Genomic DNA, 6,698 nt, shown 5'->3' with positions numbered 1-6,698 from the left:
AAATACTTTCAGGATGATTTCTTCTCTCTGATCTTGAAAGCTCTTGAAAATTAAAGCTGCCTTATGAATCTTTGTGTCCATTCTCTAGAGAGCAATCTTATAGCATAAATTTTTTAAATGTAATATGGTTAATTAATTTATTTTGGTATGAGGGATTTGACAGTAGAAATGTACTTACTTTTAGTATTTATTTTCCTTTCTTCAGGTTTATTATTTATTATTATTTTAAAGGGGTTTCTTTGGAATGCAGAATATATAGACTATATTACAGGTAGATGATAACTTTTACATATAAAAAAGTGTAATCTAGAGGATAAAGAGACTTTTATGGGTGCGGGTATCTCTGAGTTGTCTGACACTGTGTTCCTTGCAGTTGCCCAAATTTCCATTTTGCTGTTCTGCAGTTTACACAGACATTTGGCACATAAGCTATTTACCCTTAGAAACGGTATATGAATAAATAGTGAAGTGACAGATGTACCTCCAGAAGGATATTTAAATTGATTTTTTGTCCTGATACCTTTGTTTTCTTTCCCAAATTCCCTCTAACTTGATATGTCATTCTACATTCCCCGTTTATTGCTATTATGGTTGCTTAGACATCATTGTTTTTAAGTCACTTGATATTTTTTAAGGAACCCTGAATATTTGTGAATACCATAAAGGCATAGTTTATGTTTTCTAGGTCTTTAGCTATTTCTTTTCCCGGCACACTTTCCTTTTTAATAAAGTAGAGCATTTTTATATAAAAAATCTTGGTTTATCAAATATTCATTCATAGTTTTATGATCCTTCAGCTGGATTTTCTTTCACTGAACTTGACACTCCATTTTAGTTTGCTTTGTTTGAATTTTCCATTTATATGGCATTTGTGGATATGTTGATCTGTTACTCAAAGAGTAGATTTTCTAGGACTCCTATTTTCTGATTTATTTGGAAATCAAATAAGAGAGTGTACCCATTCATTATAAATTGGCATAATCTATTTTATAGAAACAGAGAGGAAGGGAAGAAGGTAGAAAAGGAAGGAAAGAAGGAAGAGGGGGATAAAAAAAGGAAGAAAATTGTTAGTCTGTCTTAACTTTAAAGAAATAGAACTTTATGCAAAGAACTGAAAAGAACTTTAGAAATACCTTAGCTTAGTGATTCCCAACTTATTTGAGTATTTTTCACATGCATATTTTCCCATAATACCCTCATAAGAACTATTATTTTTTCAGCAAGTATTAATAAAAAATGTGGGGAAAAGTTTTACAAATTTAGTGACATTTAAAAATTTAATGTTCATCTGTATATAGCTGAAAAATTAGTGAATATACACAGATAAGACTTATTACAGCTAGGGATGATTTAATGCACATAAAGATTAAGATTAAAAAATTCATGAAATAACAATATTTCTGGAGCAATTTGCCATCCAGTCAGAAAGCACAGGACTTCTCCAACTTTTTATATTTTATTTATTTTTATTTTAGAGAGAGAGAGAGCACAAGTGGAGGAAAGGGACAGAAGGAGACAGCAAATAAGAGAGAGAGTGGAGAGAGAGAGAGAGAGAGAGAGAGAGAGAGAGAGAGAATCTTGAGCAGGCTCCATGTTTGGCCTGGAGCTTGATGTGGGCTCAATCCCACGACCTTGGGATCATGATGTAAGTTGAAATGAAGAGTTGGATGCTCAACCTACTGAGCCACACAGGTGCCCCTGCATTCTTATTTTTTTAAGTGAAAACTGAAAAAGTGAAGAAATGTGCCCAAAATTATATTAACTGAAAATTTAGATTTATGACTCTGCTAGCTAAGTAATTCTTTCATATCACAATACTCAATGAAGATTTTGTTGACAATGTACCTAGGTATTTCAGGCCTGACCCTTGAAGTAAGGATGACCACAGTTTATTCTTTTTTTTTTTTCAGTTTAATTATCTCACCTTTGTTTACTTGTGTACATGTATATTAAGACTGGATTCAGTAATTAAGAAGTATTGGTTCATGCTAGATTGATCGCAATGGTACTTAAAAAGATAGGAAAGCATGTTTTTGTAGTGTATATAATTATTTATTAAATCTCTCACGACATTATGAACATTGACGCTGTCTTAGAAAGCCCTGTCAGGGCTAAGACTTCTCCTGGAATTACGAAGAGCAGTCGGACTGGCTCTTGAATGAGGCAGGTCATGTATTCTGCAGCACAGGCGTGTTTTGAAAAGAACAAGAAATCATGGGGGAATTGATCCAACTGCTCGCTCTTGCACTTGAGCCAGTTACATGCCTGCACAGATGTCAAGGTGTCATTTCTGAAGAATAGGGAGGCTAAACCTTGGATTCAATGCTCTCTTCATGGAAATGACAACTAAGTATTATTTAGAAAATAATGAACTGTTTTTGCTTACTGCCAAATGGTTATATTGTAATCGTTTTATTTTTTCATTTTCAAACATTTGTTTTATTACATCGTGGCAATGTTTTGATAGTGCTCAGGAAACTTATTAACCATGATTAAATAAAGTGTAATAGAATGAATAAGTTAGTTAATATTGAATTTCAATAACATTTCAGATACATTAGTTATAATAAGTTTGAACATTCTAATAAATCCCTTTTGTAGGTCAGTGCACTGGACTGAAAGTTTGTATCGTCCTCCCAAATTCTTATGTTGAAATCCTAAGCCCTAGTGTGAAGATGTTACGAGGTGGGACCTTTGGGAGGCAATTAGATCATGAGAGTGGAGACCATGCACGGAACTGTGCTCCCAGAGAGCTCTTTAGTACCCTTTTCATCATGTAAATATCAAACCACAAGTTGGCAGTTTGCAACCCAGAAGAGGGTCCTCACTAGGACTCTAATGTGCTGGTACCCTGATCTCTGATTTCCAGCCTCAGTGACTGTAACAAATGAAGTGCTGTAACAAATAAAGTGCAGTTTATTTGTTTGTAAGTCACCCAATCTATGATACTTTATTATAAGAGTCTGAACTAAGATAACCATATTTGTCACTTTTTGCTGTAGAACACATATCAGTGATCCCTGCTATGACTGTGGCTAAAACCACTGGACAGAGCTGTTCAAATGAGAAGCCACTGAAGGCCAATCGGTGCCTGGAATTCAGACTGTCTGTCCTTGAAGCTTATTAATGGACATAAGAAACAGATGCTCACTGGGAGTTACAGACATTTGAAAGGGAACAGGGACAGTGAAGGAGTAGGTTGTATATTTGGGACAGACAGATTCCATAGCACACTATTAAGAGGTCTGATGTCACTTTTCAAAACTTTGGATGTTGCTTAACATCTAATGCTTTAGAGCCTCTGGAGACTTAGGCGTTGAATCATGCCTGAGATTTCTTTGGAACCACTCTGATTGAGATTACTTTTCTATTTTGGGGCTTGAAAAGATACATTTTAGGCGGTTGAGTCAATGTTGAACATGTTAGGCTCAACAGTTTGAAGTTCTTGTTTGATTATTTTTTTTAAGTGGGCAGAGAATTTTATTTTATTTTATTTTATTTATTTATTTTTATTTTTAATTTTTTTAATGTTTTATTTATTTTTTTTCCATAATATTTTATTGTCAAATTGTTTTCCATACAACACCCAGTGCTCTTCCCCTCAAGTGCCCACCACCATCGCCACCACCTGTCTTAACTTGCAACAGACTTCTCTCCTGATTGCCACTGATGTGGTGTTAGCACACCTTGGTCTCAGGAAATCTGGAGGCTGAACTCTACACATGTGCAAAAATTCCTCACATAACCCTACCTTTCTTGGTTGCTCTTAAGGGAACTCTTATCTCCTGATTGATCAGAGAGCAGTTCTTAAATTTCCAGAACTGAAATGCGTTTGCTAAGAAAATCATTTGTCTTTTGGGATAACTTACGTATATTCATACAGAAAAAGAGTCCTGTCTTTAAAAAATTAATATTTGTTGCTTTCCCCTAAACCCTAGAAACTCCATAAGATTTTTTAAAATGGAATTTTGTTGAAAAATTTTTAATTTTATATCTCCATCTTTGCTATATTAAAAATATATTTCAGAGAGACCCCTCCCACACCACATTCTCCAAAGAGAATATCAGATGCCACTGAAATTCCATATTTATGACGACCCAAAATGTGCTCTCTGAATTTATTTTAATGATGATCCATCCAGATGTTTTCTGGTGATGGAGAAACAAAGCAAAAAGCTGGTATCGTTAACCAATCCCTTTAAAGACATCATATCTAAAAAGACGTTTTAATGATTTGTGGTTTTGATAAGTCAGACAGCTCCTAGGGTAACTTTGGAGTAGCCTTAGTTAATGGGTGCAGCTGCTCTGAACTGATATACTCCCAGCCTAAAGATAAGAAACTGTATTTTAGAAGTCTGTGCAACCATATTGAGGACACAGTTTTTACTGTAATTTGGATTTTCTGGAGTACTAAAACCATGGAGCTCCCTCTTACCAATAGCAGCTTCATGGACTGGCTGGCGTTTTAGAGATCTGAGCCAGTTAGGACATTGGGGTGTACGGATCGGTAGGAAATTACATCTAGTGCTTATATTGTAATCCACTGGTACTCCTTCCCCAATAGGGCACTTGCCATGATAGCTCTGGGCCTCATGACTCTCTGGGAAGAGAATGGCACAGAAAGAGAAACGAGCCCTCATTAAGAATCCTAATTCCGTAGGCATGTGGGCCCTCAGGTGATCAATCAGCAATTGAGGATTATCATGTTCAACCTGGACAAATGCTAGAGCATGCCCACAAAAATACCTAATTCCTCATTCCTCCATGCTAACCATGACGCTGCATTCAGACTTCCACTCCAGCGTTTATATGCAGTCATTATTACATTTCCTTCTCCACACTGGACTGTGGGTCCCTGGAGCAGCTCTCTGGCCACAGCCACACCCAGTGACACTGTGACAGGATTTACAGGGCTGAGCTATATACATCTCCATGGCTTTGAGGATTTATATTTTCCATTTCCATTCAAAATCCCGGCAGTGCCTGCTTCTTCTGGACATCCAGCTAGTCGTGAAGCAAGATCCATTCTCTCTTTAAGATTTATTAATTGCCCATGGCCCTGCAACAAATTAGTAATTTAATGGTAATACATGGAAAAATAAAGTGACGGACATCATTATGAGTATTGTGGAATTATACTTTCTTGAGTAGGGTGGATTTAATAATCTTTCAGGTCTTTCTAAGTGCTGGAATTTTTATTCTGCAAGACTCGTTCTTACTGTAGCAGGATTTACCTTCTTTTTCCCAAGAAACCCGTCCAATAAATGTTCAGAGTATACTTGTGGGTCATGAAAACCAAAGACAGGGAGGTGTTTTAGGAAAATGTAAAACCAAAGGATTTTATTTCACAAATCTTGGTGCATTTAAAGCATCATAATGGGAAAATACCAATTCTACTGAAGCTCATTGTAAGAGTATAATATGGGCTAGATATAAATGAAACACTTTTTTAAAGTTTATTATTATTAGAGAGAGAGAGAGAGAGAGAGAGAGAGGCTGCAAGTGGGAGAGGGGCAGAGAGAGAGGGAGACAGACTCGAAAACAGGCTCCACACTGTCAGCACTGAGCCCCAATGTGGGGCATGAACTCACGAACTGCCAGGATCATGACTTGAGCCGAAATCACGAGTTCAGCGTTTAACCATTTGGGCCACCCAGGCGCCCCTAGATAGAGATGAAACTCTTGGGAACTTCTTTCCAATACTGCAGGTTAAACTCTGGCATCCTTGGAGGGACTGAAACAATAAAGACTAGGTCAGGTAATGGAAAAAATGTCTTTGTGGGTTTTAGAATCCCTTACTTCTAATAGAAACCACAGGTCACTGAGAGATGAGTAAATAAATACATACATAGACATCCAGGAAATTCCCAAGTATTCAGAGTATTTGTGTTAATGGTTTTCTCTGGAGCTGCAAATACTGAGATGGAAATCAGTTGGGAAAACGATGCTTCAAATATTCTTCTCTTCAATTTGCTCCTGTGGCAATTTAGTCAAACAACCTGCTTGGAAGTAATCTATTTGCAGAACCTAGGTGGGGGAAAACCTGCCACGTTATATAATTCACTGAGCAGGTTTTGGCTCCCACTTCGCCAATCCATCTTGAATAGTGGCTAGTGCCCTGAATCTAGCAATACATATGATCAAGCAATTTAGCACAAAAAGAGAAAAGCCCCACAACTTGGCATCCCCGTGGACATTAATCTTTGAGAAAACCAAACGGATCCAACTTTTGCCAGAGTTTAATAGCAAAGCTGTCACATTTTACACAAATGAGTATCAGGTCTGTTGGCGAATGGGAAGAGGGCACGGGAGAAGCAGAGGGGAGGAGGGTGGGGCTGCTGACTGCACTCTTTTCAAAGTGGTTCCAGTTTTTAGGGGAGGGGCTGGGATGCTCCGCATCGCAGGAGAGATGAAGTAGTTAAAATTATTGCTAGCGAGGGGCCGGCACCCTGGGATGTGGGTATATAAGGCCGCGCCTCCAGCACAGCTCGGCTACTGCTGCTGCTGCTGCCGCCGCCGCTGTCGCCTAGAGGGCCGGGACTAGGCACACGGGCTCAGCCCTACACTAGCCAGAGGCCGGGGAGAGGAGCAAAGGCCGCGGGTGGGGTCCGACCCGGGGCTCCGGCATCACCTCTGGGCCAGACACGGGACGCTCAACTTCGGTTTCCTCTCCTTAAACGCGCGCGCGCGGAGCGGTG

The sequence above is a fragment of the Suricata suricatta genome, chromosome 5 (assembly GCF_006229205.1).
Source record: "Suricata suricatta isolate VVHF042 chromosome 5, meerkat_22Aug2017_6uvM2_HiC, whole genome shotgun sequence".
NCBI lineage: Eukaryota > Metazoa > Chordata > Mammalia > Carnivora > Herpestidae > Suricata > Suricata suricatta.
The sequence above is the reverse complement of the archived record's forward strand: the minus strand, read 5'-3'. Positions refer to the sequence as shown.